This window comes from Vulpes lagopus, chromosome 19 (genome assembly GCF_018345385.1).
Source record: "Vulpes lagopus strain Blue_001 chromosome 19, ASM1834538v1, whole genome shotgun sequence".
NCBI classification, from domain to species: domain Eukaryota; kingdom Metazoa; phylum Chordata; class Mammalia; order Carnivora; family Canidae; genus Vulpes; species Vulpes lagopus.
Window position 1 is genome coordinate 32,151,835 of NC_054842.1, and position 13,715 is coordinate 32,165,549.

Genomic DNA, 13,715 nt, shown 5'->3' on the forward strand with positions numbered 1-13,715 from the left:
GGCAGGCGTAATAAGCAAGAGAACTTACACAAGAGGCTTCTCTTGGCCCCAAAGCAAGATCTCTGTATCCTCTGTCCAGCATCTTAAAACTTTGATAAAGGACTTAATGGGGTTCAATCACAAATACCATCCACATGGTCTCAACAATCCTTGAGAAGAGCTCCCACTGTGGGAATAGTGGGCGGACTTGTATTCCAAGGCAGGGGAGGGGGTGACAGGCCTTTGCAGCCTAGAGTTGCCTCCACCAGCCATCCCGTCCTCAATAACCTCCTGGCAACAGGCTGATGTCAACTTCATTCCCTCCTTGTCCCCTTCCACAGGCTCTCTGGGCGATACTGGTACCCGCACTCTTGCTCCTTCCCTTGTGCTAAGTCATGAAGCTAAGGAACGACACAAATAATTTACTCTCCAATTTAGCGTACAAACTTAAAAACTGAATTCTTAACTCAAGGCAGCATAATGACATACCACAATACTAATATAATAGAGAGGAAAATTGCTTTATTAATCCATAAACACCTGCTAAGGAGAGAAAATTCTGTAAACAGAAAGACTCTTGTGCCCTCCCTCTGTGAACACACACACACACACACACACACACACACACACACACACTCCCTCAGCATTTGTGTGTGAGGGAGATATCCCCAAGGGCTCGGCAGTGATGAAGGAGATGATTACTTTGCAGAAATACAAATGGCCTCACAGATAGCATTTGATCTTCTCGTCCCAAGATAGACAAGAGCCCATCAAGGGATTTAGCAGGGCACACTTTGGGGGAGAATTGGTATATGAATACCCCAGCTTCCTTGCTTCCTTTGGGGGTGACATCTCTTAGGTGTGTGTTCTGCATTGGCTCCCAGTGTTTCCCTAGAGGATTAGTATCTAGTCACCCATGGTGGTGACTGGCTCAAGAGATAGTACACCATTACTGCCTGCTTCGCCTTTGTCTGGCTCTCCCTGGCCCTTCCCCACCTTCACTGATCCAGGTTTCCTTCCCAACCTGCCTTAGTGAGGTCCCTAGAAACAGAGTTTGAAAAAGGGTCTTATTCAAGGGACTTAGTGGGAAGGAGAAAGAGGCCTGTAAGATAGGGCAGGGAAAGGGGCGGAGCAAAACTGTGGTCTTGCCTGGACACTGGCTTCAGCCTGACCCCAAGGGGAACTCTGGAGTACAAATAGTACCACAGAGTTAGTCCCCCTTGGAGTCAAGGGAACTGGCATTTAAACCCCTATTTAAATTAGGCATTTCCTGAGGATTTTCCTAAGGGTGAAAGAGGGCAGGTAGATCTCCTAAATGAAGCAGTGCCCATTTGGCCAAAGGCAATGTTCCAGAAAAGGGCTCAGCTGAGCTGTTGGCGGCCAGCATTCACAGCTGGAGATGGGTGCACCAGTCAGTAAAGGGGAGCACCCAGTGTACCTCCATGTGGGCTCTTATTTTCATCTTTGTCTTGGGATATGATTCTCGGGTATGGAATAAGATAAATTTATCTAGATCTCTGGGACAAGGGAGACCTCAAATCCCTTGATGGCAGAGACAAGTTCCCAATGTCCATTTGGTATTGGAGGTCATTCTGGATAATTGACGGAGTTATTCAAACAGTAGGTCCTTCTCTCTCCATCATTCTTTCCATTCTTACATCTCCTCCTGGAGTGACCCAACCTCTCTTTTTCATTCTTCTCATTCTTACTGCCATTCAGTCATGGACGTGGGGCTCTCTGCCTCCCCAAACCCCTCTTTCCTGCATCAGGTCTATGTAGGGAGCACTAATGACTGAAATGGCATAAATGGCCAGATGCTTCCTCAGCAAGCACTTCCCCACACATTAGTCTGTGGGCAGAGATATCTGTGGCATTGTAGGACTGGGTCTCTGACTCACCTCCCTACAAGTAGCTTTGCCCTCTGAGATGCCCTGCACCCCGCTTTGTGGGGACTTGATACCCGCCTAATCCTTGCTAATAACTGGCCCAACAGAGCCAGATTCTGTTTCCCAGAGTTCTAGTCAACAGCTGGTTGGAGTTGAAATATAATGCAGGCTATGTATTTTCTAGTAAACAAACTAAAAAGGTAAAGAAAACAGGTGAAATACATTTTAATAGTTTAATATATTGTGTGATATTATAAATTTAACATGAAATCAATATAAAAACTATCAATGAAGTATTTTACATTTTTTTTCATACTAAATGCTTGAAAGCTGGTATAAATTTCAGTATATTTTATACTGAAAGTGCATTTCCGTTTGGACTAGCTCCATATCAAGTGGTCAATGACCACATGTGACTAATGAGAACCATACTGGGAAGCTCAATTCTAGAGTCTTTGGTAGTCAGTCTGGCTTTATTGACATAGCTTGACCATGGGGTCTAGGCTGAACTAGGAGACAAGAGAAGCCAAGAGTACCTAGTGCCCTTGGATGATATAGAGCAGATGGATTGAAGTCGAAGCTATAGGGTGGTGGTGAGGAGGGGGTGAGGAGGGGGGTGCTGCTAGCCTGGGAGGTCCTGGTCCAAGAGGGGAATTACCAGAGGTAGAAATCATGGAAATGGGGCAGTGTCTGATGCTGGTGGCTGTCAAGACGGTGTGGATATAGGGACCAGTTACCTCAAGTGATGAAGGAGCTTTCAGGCTAGTGTTTTTAAGGCCTGTGAAACCATCCATGATACTGATAGGAAGAGGAATAGACAGACAAGCCATGGCACCCATGATGATGCTATTTGGGGAATCAGGACTGTGTTAAGATGAGGTGAGATCAGAGCCAAACTTGCCAGTCTGTGGCTTGTCTATTAATCACTAGAAAACCCAACCATCCCCAGTTCTATTTTTTCTAAGATTTCAAAGGCAAAAAGCGACAAGCACAAATTTAAGTAGCATGCTTCCTATTGCATTATCAAGTCCATGGTGTAGCTGTTAAAAAAGGCAAGGTTTTGTATTGACCTCCTCAAAAAGCACTTGTGGATTTTACCATTAATAAGTCCCCTTTGGTTCTCCCTCCAATTAGTTGTGTGATCATCTAACAGTATTTTGATCTGGACTGTATTTCTTGTTATAATGATTAGCATTTCATACCTTGGGCTCTCTGTGAAGAGCAAGATAAATTGCCTTCATTTCTTCTCCTTGATCAACCACATATAGCACTTCATAAAGAAAATGATCAGATTGTGCACTCTCAAGTGCCTGCTAACTGACTTTTGAGCAGAATATACACTCACTTCATTTTTCAGATGGGTAAACCGAGGCTTTGGGCAATTACTGGACTCATCCAATTGACTTGCTTTTTAAAAAAAATGGTAAAACCCAAAAAGTTTCCTTCATAAAAATACATGGAAACAGTTAGTATGGGGGTTTCTACGTCTCAATTTTGGCAAAATTCAATCCTTCAAGTTTGAGGTAGCCGGCCAAGCCTCTTATTGGTTTAAGAACATTTCTAAGGTTAATATTTTATAACAATAGTTCCTCAGGTAGGCCTTTCGAAGTGGCAAATTCTTTTTGGAAGCAACTGAAAACACACAAAGTATGCACACACACAATCAGATAAAGACACACACACACACACACACACACACGTATGAACACACACTCCTATGGGAAACCTAATACTGTTTTCTCTTGTTTCTTCTGTAACTTGCCTTTTCACGGAACCCTGGGTCTTGAAGACCTCCTCGCATTAAGTTGCACATCACTCTTTTTATACTTGCATAATACTTAGTAGTATGACTGGATCAGAGCTTAGTCTTTTCCTTAATTAATGGCATCTAGGTTATTCTCAATTTTGTGCTATTTTAAGATTTGCTGCACTGAACATCTCTGTGCACGGCCTCCATGGTTTTTCCTCCAGGTTAGTGCTGATCAGCAAAACAGCAATTCGTAGAGATGCCCAATTTAGGTGTTCTTAGATACTGCCAAAATGCCCCACAGAATAAAACTGCGATTTACACTTTTACTGTCCATCTGCCCACAGCCTTGCCTAGATTTAATATTAACCAACATTTGTTTTTACCAGCCTGTTGGGTGAAAAATTATACATACCTCATTTTGAGGAGCTAGTTTTACTATGGTAGATATATACAAAATAATGACTAGAACTACATATATATGTATGCATGTATAGACATACAATTTAAATATTAATAACTACTACTCAGTTGAATATTGATGTTGCCTTAGGAGCATCTTCCCAATAGTGCCATAGTAATTCATTCATTTTTGCTCCTGGATAAGAATATACCCAACTTTATTTATTCTTTTGTTTCGCAACCATGGACATTTGAGTTTTTTCCTGGGTTTTTCTTGCCTGTTAGGAATTGTGCATCAATGAATTTCCTTGTGTATACTCCTGGTGCACACATGCATAGTGCTGCTAAGGTGTACCCTGCTGTGAAACTGCTGAGTCGTAGAGTGTAGTGGAGATGGCCAGTTGTGCACTCAAATCCTTTCTTTCCATCTGCCCACATGGGGTCCAACCAGACCTCTCTCCCAGCCACATTTTGGTTGGATGTGGCCACATGACTAAGTTCTCACCAATGGAATCTCAGGAGTTCCCACTCTGCTACTTTGGGATCAGGACTTTAAAGCAATGACTGTACATCCTCCATGCTCTCTTCTCTCTTCGTATGGCCCCACACCCAAACGTGGTGGTGACTCAACTTCAACTTTGCAGAAAACGACAGAGTCCTACCTATTGGTAGAGCAACGACTTAGAAAGAACCAGTTACCTGTATGACCATGAGGATCAAAGTTGTCCCACTGATCAGGACAGTAAACTTTTGGTTTGATATATGAGAGATTAATACATTCTTTACCTTTAAGTTGTTTTATCATTAGTATCTGCATTATGGTAGCCTGTACGTACTCTAATACATAAGAAAGCACATGTTAAACTTCACTGAATAATGCCATACTCCCATTCAGAATGTTTGAACCGATTGATACTCTCACTAGCAATGTATGAAAGCTCCCATTGCTCTATCTCCTACCAACTCTAGCTGTTGTCTGCAATGTCTATGCAGATCTTTTTATCTTTTGAATATCGGAGAGGCTTTTAAAAATTACGGTTAAATATATATAACATAAAATTTGTATTATAACCATTTGAACTGTACAGTTCAGTAACATTAAGTATGTTCACAATATTATGCAACCATTACCACTATCTATTTCCAAAACCCATTCATCACTCCAAACAGAGACTCTACCCATTGAGCAATGGGTAGTTCCCCATACCTCCTTCCTGGTAACCTCTAATCTACCTGCCTACCTGAGATATCTCATGTAAGTGGAATCATACAATTTTTGTCCTTTTTGTCTGGTTTAAAAAAATAAAGAACCCTTCATGAATTTGTGTGTCACCTTTGTGCAGATGCCATGCCAATCTCTATCTACATTATTTCAGTTTTATTATATGTGCTGCCTAAGGAAGCACTTGAGCACTTTTAAAAATGTTTATTTCTTATGGTTTGTAGAAGTTCTTTATACAATCTGGATGTTAATACTTTTTAAATTAAATGGGTGGCAAATATTTTCCCACTGGTGTGGCTTCACTATGTTTATGGTATCTTTTAGTACCAAAGTTTTGCATTTTATACAGTCAAATGTGTCTGTATTTTCCTTTGTAATTTGTGCTTTTTGTGTCCTGTTTATGAAATTCTCCTCCACCCACCCCATGTCCTTAAAATATTATCCTGTATTTTCTTCAAGAATATTTTGAAACTTTTGCATTTCAAATTTGTTTTTGATCCGCTGGAATTGAATGTGTTTGGTGTGAGAGGAGCCTAATTTTATTTTTTTCAAATTGTCAGCAACATTTATTTAATAGTTGGTTTTCAAATTGTCAGCAACATTTATTTAATAGTTGGTTCTTTCCAGTATTTTGTTAACATTCTCTTCTTGACATGGATTTTCCATATACACATTGGTCCTAAATCCCTACATTGGTTCCATATTGTTTTAATTATGCCTTCCATTTTGTTTGTCTTCAAAATAGTCTTGGTTGTTCTTGCCTTTTGCCTTTGAATTTTGGATCAAATTGTCGAATTCTTCAAAAATACTGTGGGTACTTCTCTTGTATTTGTATTAAGTTTATATTTAAAGTTGTAGAGAATTACCATCAGTTTTCTTACCCACGAACATAATGTATCTCCCTCGTTACCTACATGGACTTTAAAGATCTTATTTATTTATTTGAGAGAGAGGAAGAGAGAGAGAGAGAGAGAGAGAGAGCATGAACAGGGGGAGGGGCACAGGGAGGAGAGAATCTTGAGCAGACTCTGTGCTGAGCATGGAGCCTGATGCTGGGCTCCATCTGAGATCATGATCAATACTGGAAAGAACCAACTATTAAATAAATGTTGCTGACAATTTGAGCCAAAATCATGACTTGAATACTCAACCAACTAAGCCACCCAAGCATCCCTAATAAAGTATTATAATTTTTTCCATACAAGACTTTTAAAGCTTTATTTAAATTTGTTCCAAGATACTAGAATTTTTGTTCTAATTAAAAATTATTACATATTACATATTATTTTCTGTAGATATTTAGGGAAGCAACCAGCAAACTTGCTCATCTTTTATGCTTGGTCTACTGGTCTGTCTGTATAGTCTCTTGGGTTTTCTAGATAAATAATCTTACTGTTTGTGATAATCTTCCTGTTGGTTCTCTTTCTTCCTTATGGCTTTCATTTCTTTTTCATGTCTTAGGATACTTGCTAGGACCTGCAAGAAAATGCTGAATAGCAACAAGGAGAACAAGCATCCTTTCTTTTTCCTTAACTGTAAAAGGAATACTTCATTTTTTTTTTCTGAAAGAGTTTTATTTATTTATTAGACAGAGAGCACAAGCAGGGGGGAGCAGCAGAAGGAGAAGTAGAAGCAGGCTTCCCACTGAGCAGGGAGACCAATGTAGGGCTCGATCTCAGTACCCTGGGATCATGACCTGAGCTGAAGGCAGATGATTAACTGACTAAGCCTGCCAGGCCACCCCTCCCCGCCCCTTCCCTGTTCCAACTTTCTGCCTTGCATTCATTCAAAGCCTTGTTTCCAACTGATATACATTAAAATTCAAGCTATTAGATTTCCCAGAACAGGGACTAATCCCCACCCACACTGCAGTGTAAGCTCCCACATTTACTATTTGGGATTTTAGTACTTCTTTGTTTCTAGGCCCTTTGGGAATACTTCTTCTGAGCTCTGCAATATATTGAGAAGAAACTATTTTACATATTATTGAGTTTTTCTAGCTGTGTTTAGCAACAAGTTTTGCGGGTTAACTTATTACCATGATTGAGAATTATTCTTTTACTATTTATTTTTCCCTTTGTTTTCGGTATTATTATTATTATTTGCCAACCTGAGTCTTTTTAACCAAGTCAGTTCATTTATACTTGTTATTGGAAGTGATTATGTTCCCGTATATTCTTACTGTTTAAACTTTCTTATGTTTATTAAATATTATTTCAATTCTTTTAAAAAAAATCTAGGGGTATATTTTGGTTTTGTCTTTTTCAGGATTTTCAAAGGCATATATATTTCTTTAAAGTATATTTATGAAAATTTTTAACTATTTAAATTGTTTTTAAACCAACTTCAATTATTTTAAAGCAATTTCAATATTTGTAAGATTCGAGCATTAAAAAAAAACCCTACCCTGAATCCCACCCACGTGAACAGGGAATTTCACATAGCTCTGCTACCCTTCCTTAAATGCTTCTTCTCTTAAAAAAAAAATGCTTCTTCTCTTTGTTCTTAATTAATATAATTCAAGTTATTAAATTTAGGATTTTGTCATCAGAATTTTAACAACATGTATATTCTTTATTGAGACTATTTTTGACATTTCAATTCAATTTATTAGTAGTTTGCAAACATTTAGACTTCTATCTTAATTGATTTTATTGCTTGTCACCAAATTTCATCTCTTTGTCATTTGAATATATTTTCAAGTAAATTTTTTTCTGAACAGTTGCAAGTTTTCTGGGCCCTGAAAATATTTATTGCTTTCAGTATGCTGGAAATATATTTTCTGTGTCACAAATTTTCTCTTATAAAACTCTATAGCTCTGGTTACATTTTCTTTTGGACCTTAGTGTTATGAAGTTAACAATCTTTATTCTACTGTAGGTAATCTGTTTGTCCATGTGTGTCCTTAGATAGATGTCAGATTTCTTTAAAACATCCATATGGTTCAAAAATGCTACCTAGATATAACTATCAGGTTTTTGTTCAATTAGGACGAGGTTTATTCCTTCATAGCTCTGTCACTACTTTCACGGCAGTTGTACTGGTATCTCCTTTAATAATGCACTTAGGGACTCTTTCAAGTCCCCAGGCCTTTGCAAGTATGGCCACAATTTTGCATGTGTTGGTTCTCTGTTTTCTGTCTTCCCTGTGTTTTGTGTTCTCTCTAGATGTTTTCCCTTTTTCTGTTCATTTTGTATTCATTCTTGGAGAGATTTTCCAATCTGTCTTCTACATCATTCATTTATTGCTCAACAGCAACATATCTGCTCTTTCCTGCTATACCAATGCAAAGTTAGATCCCTACACAGCATTTCTGTTTCTTGAAAACTCTCTTTCCCTCCCCTTCTATCATTTTGTTCTCTTTTAAGATTTTATTCATTCATTCATTCATTCATTCATTCATTCGAGACAGAGAGAGAGAGAGAAAAAAGCAGAGACATAGGCAGAGGGAGAAGCAGGCTTCCAGAGGGGAGCCCGATGAGGGACTTGATTCCAGGACTCTGGGATCACGACCTGAGCTAAAGGCAGACACTCATCCACTGAGCCACCAAGGTGCCCAGGTGCCCCTCTGTTGTCTTTTCTGCTTAACCTGGTTTCTTGTAAGCTTGTTCCTTTTACATGTCATTGTCTTCATGCATGCCAAGAAGCTTCCTGAAAATGTCTCCTGCCTGTGCAGAGCACCATCTTCAAAGGGATGCTTCCCTCTGGGTCCTGGAGGTGCTGTTCCTGCTCTTTATTCTGAAGTATTCCAACAGACCATGAGTGTCTTGATTCCTCTTTACTTTTCCTTGAGAAGTAAGAAATTCATTAGGTCTTGCTGTTTTTTGCTAGGCAAGATGAGTGAATTGGCTTTGGGCCCTCCATCCTTCTCTTGCTTGATGGTTGAATCATCTGTTTAGACCTACACCGGAGGGCCAGCCAATGTTCAATTGCCAATTGCCAACAGGCTTCATCTAGTATATATCTGCTCTACTGAGATGGCATCTTTCCCTAACCACCAGCCTGATTCTCTGGTGCTCTGATCTAATGTGTCATAGGAAAAACAATGCTCAGAAAGCTGCACAACTTCCATAGTTATTACTATGCCTGCTCCAGCCTCTTGGCCATTTTTCATATCCTGAATACATTGTGCTTTCACCAGCCCATCTGTCTGGCCAGTTGTCTTGCTCATTTTTGGGCTCTTCTTGGGTATAAGAAGACCTTGGGGAAGGGAGGAAGATGACCTGGGAAAACTTCTTCATTCGGTGTGAAGCAGAAGCAACAAAGCAAAGAATATTTACTCCATTCTCTGGTTAGTACAGATCTTGGGTATCTGAGTCAGGTATTGAGAGAGAGGGAATGACAACATATCTTCCTATTTCTTCAAAGCAGGTTCTCCTTATAGAGGAGAAGTTGGCATATGTCATCCATGCTCTTGATAGGTTGTTCTCCATCCAGTTTCATCTGCCTTATAAGTATTGTCAGTTCCTTCCACATCCTGGCAATTAGGTTGTCTGTCAGAGTTCATTCACTTCGTTAGTGTGAGTCTTCATATTTGTCTGTGTTTGCTGGGATATGTTCCTGAGAAGCAAGGAAAGGCTTGCTAGAAGCTGCTTGCCAGAGGCCATTTTGTACAGAAAGTACCACAATCATTTCAATGTCTCTCTTCCCAGCGAGCCCATGAGATCCTTAAAGGGAGGGGCTGGGCCACACATATCACTGAGTCCTCAGCACCTTGAAGGCTACTGACCCAGAACTGCTACCCAATACATGTTGAAAGAACAAAAGCCCAGGTGGCTTAGTGGTTTAGCGCCACCTTCAGCCCAAGGCCTGATCCGGGAGACCTGGGATAGAGGCCCATGTCGGGCTCCCTGCATGGAGCCTGCTTCTCTCTCTGCCTGTGTCTCTGCCTCTCTCTCTCTCTCTCTCTCTGTGTCTCCCATGAATAAAAAAATTAAAAAAAAAATTAAAAAAGAAAGAACAAAGGAGAGGAGGCTTTTTGTTATTTGTCTTATCTCCCCTTGTTAAAATGTTTCAAATGACTCGTAAATGGTTCACCTGCTTGTCTAAAAAGAATTGAAGAAAATGTATCTTGCAGCCCAAGAATCAAAGCAAAGGTAGCTTGGGTCACGGAGGGTATAACTAAAGCTTATATTTATGGAGTTAAGTATATTTAAAAAGAAAAAGATGGGATAAAGGAGCAACTTAATGTCTTTTCATGTACAAGATAGCCATATGGTCATCCTCAGGATGGCTACTATTTGCCTACACTCTCCACAACTAGGGAGAATGAGGAAAACAGGCTTAAACTATAACAAGGGGGATGTAGCTTAGAGGTGAAGAGATCCTTTCTGTAGGATAGCTTTATAAAATATAGAATTGTCAAGAGAAGTTGTACAATTGTACTCACCAGAAATGTTTTTCAACCTTTTAGACAGACTCTTTAGAGGTGAGGGTGAATTGGGTGGCTGCTCCAAACCTAAGCAGAAAGGCTTCTGAGCCCTAGAAGAAGGGTCAAATTGCCCTTGGGTTCCTGGGAATCCTTAGCTGCTGGCTCAGAGGCAAGCATGTGTAGCTTTGAAGGAGTGATTTAGTGATACCAAATAGCTGGGTGATTAATCAAGAAAACAAGTGAGCATTTGACATCAGAGAGAAAAACAAAATAGCCAAGGAGATGCTTTGGGGAAAATAGGCACCCAGGCTTGGATTGCCCAACCAATGCTGCTTTCAGGGATATTTGCAAATCACAACCCATTGCAAGAGAAAGATCAATTTGCTGCACAGCTAAATTAATATTTAACTTGTTCAAGAAAAGTCAATCCCCTGGGTTATTAGAGAAATTAACAAAAGCCCTAAACTGATGCTATTCTTATCTGAGCCATCAGCATGCTCTCAAAGTCATCAATGCTGTTGTCCTCGCCCCTTCTGATCTGAAGTGCCCCAACCCCACCCCATCCAACCCTCTCGTTTAACTCCCCCCCCCACTTCTTCCTATTCTTGTCACAGAACCCTTTCTTCAAACAAAACCTGGTAGTGATGCCCCTAAAACAAAAGGTTGCTAGAATAGAGGTGGGTCTGAGGCCCCATGCCCTGTTCACTTAGGTACTTCCCCACCTGGCCATCCCCCTGAGATGACCTGAGAGCACGGTATTAAACACCTGGGCAAGAACAGTGGCTCCCAAGTCTCACTGGTGCGGCAGAATCAATTGGGACGGGGGCTATGAAATCATATTTGCGGGCATCCCTACTGACTTCAAATACCCAGGGGTGAAGCTTGGGGAATTAGAAGACATTTCATCAGAGATTCTTGTATAATTTGGCTGGTATAGTCTGAAAGACCCTGGCAGACTGCTCCTTGGGATCCCTGTACTTATGGTCTGCTGGGGTCCTCCCAGGAGTGATGTTTTGCAGTTGGACAATGGTCAGTTCTGTCTTCAGCCAGGTCCGGAAAAGCCACTCAGTACTGTCCAAAGAGATGGAGCATGAGACGGTGGGCAGGGTGACCAGCTGAGGGACATCAAGACATCCAGGGAGAGGCGGGGTTTGGCAAGAAGCAGGGTGGGAAACTCTACTCACTTCATCTCAGTTTTGTACATAAATGTCCAGCACAGTGCTTGTATGCAGAAGGATGCATAACCAGAAGCCACCCCCCCAACCATGTCTAACTGCACCATCACCCTTTAACTGTTGCCTTGCTTTACTGTCCACCTGACATGCTGCTGCTGCTTTGTCATCCTTTCCCCATTGCTCTGTATCCTTCCTCCGAGCAGGGACTATGACTGTTGAGTCCCCACAGTGAGGCACAGGGCCTGCCTGGCTCATCACAAGTACTCAATAAATATTTGCTGAGTAAGTGGGTGAGTGTGTGGCTAGCCAGGCGCAGGGGAAGGGGAGCCTGGGTGTGGGTGTGGGTATGGGGATCAGGCTGGCTCAGCAGCCCAGGCCCAGAAGGCAGGTTTCAGGAAGCCTGCAGAGAAGTCTGGATGCCTTGCCAGAGTGGTTGGTCTTTCTTTAGCAGACAGTGAGGAGCCACTAGTTTTCTGTGCTGGGGAGAGATAAGATCAGGTTTGGCTTGAGAAAGATTAGTTTGGCAGCAGAGTGCAGAAAGATTAGAGGGGGAAGGAAAAGAAGCTGGGTGGCTGAGACTCTCCAGTTGTCCAGCTGAAGGAATATGGTCAGAACTGGGACAGGCTCATGGGTTTGGGACAAGGGCACTGGGAGGAAGAAGGTGGCAGGACAAGCTCTGCTAGACATGCCTGTCAAAAGTCTGTGACATAGTGAAGGAGAGAAAAAAGTCTGAGACTCATCCATCTGCCCACAAGTGAAGGGAGGGCAGGCGGTAGAAGAGCAGGTGAAGCTGCCAAGGAATTGTCCGTTGACCTAGAGAGCAGAGGTTCCAGGGACAGAGGTGGTGAAGGGGCTGCTTTTGAGAGTTGAAGAGGGACAGCAAGAAGCAGTAAGACAGGAGGAACACGGGGACCACAGAAAGGGAGGGCTGTGGGAGACTTGCCTGCCGGTCACTGATGCAGTAACTGATGCGGAGGGTGCTGAGGATCTGGGCCAGTGATGGGTAACTGGGGGCTATTCCAGAGATGTTGGGACATATTCAAGGTATGTGGCAGGGCAGAGGGCAGCTGGCATGGCGTTGAGGTGGCTGATGCGGGAATGGATCTCCCTTTCAGGGGCAGAGTCAGGGTGGGATGGTGGGAGAGGGGGGAGGGAAGCAGTGCAAGTGAGAGTGGGGGGAGACAAAGCGGTGTCAGGACAGGGAGACAAATCTGGCTGTGACTGAGGGGGTGGACAGCAAGGGAGAGACTCTGCACACAGGTGGGAAATGGATTTAGCAAAGCTTGGGAAGGAGAGCAGAGTGCGCTGGAGGGGTCACCACATCTGGCCATTGTTAAGTCATTGACAACTCTGGGAAGGTCTTGGTGGGGAAGAGGCAGCCGCCTTTGCTGCTTTTAGGGGGGTCATCTAACAGGTCCTCCCTGACCCCGTAGGGCCGGGCCATCATCAGCTCTGGGGTGGGGGTGATGGGGTGGGGACACTTCTCCAGCACAACATTACAGCCTCAAAGAAGGCCCTTGATTTAGAACACTATGTCCAGAGACAGGAAGGGAGCCGGGCCTGGGGGACTTACTCCTACCTCCAAGGCCCCATCCTCTTGTTGCTGCCTATTCAGGTCCTTCCAACCCGTGCTGAAGGCCTCACCCACAATCAGAGGGCCTTTCTCTGTGCCTCACCTTGCAAAGCCCCCTGCAGCCCCTCCTTCCATCTCTGCTTTTTATAGCAGGCTGTGTGGCCACCTGATAGTGCCTCCCACCTGACCTGACTTCTGGGGTCAAGCCTTCTGCATGCTCGCTCGTAGAATGCACTCAGAAGCGAAAACTAAAGACCGCCAGAAACTTCTGGAGGACTAGCGCAGCAGGGAGCTGGACGTGAAGCCTATCCAGTGCCCTGCACACACTGGAGCAGTCGTCCAATCAGTCTCTGAACGTCA

The 13,715-nt window shown here is 42.6% G+C and overlaps 1 non-coding gene across 1 annotated transcript; it reads right to left on the reverse strand.

Moving 5' to 3' along the window:
• Positions 1-5,312: 5,312 nt before the first annotated feature.
• Positions 5,313-5,420, reverse strand: LOC121479199. The gene has a single exon (XR_005984699.1). It is a non-coding gene; the product is annotated as a U6 spliceosomal RNA (small nuclear RNA).
• Positions 5,421-13,715: the final 8,295 nt, after the last annotated feature.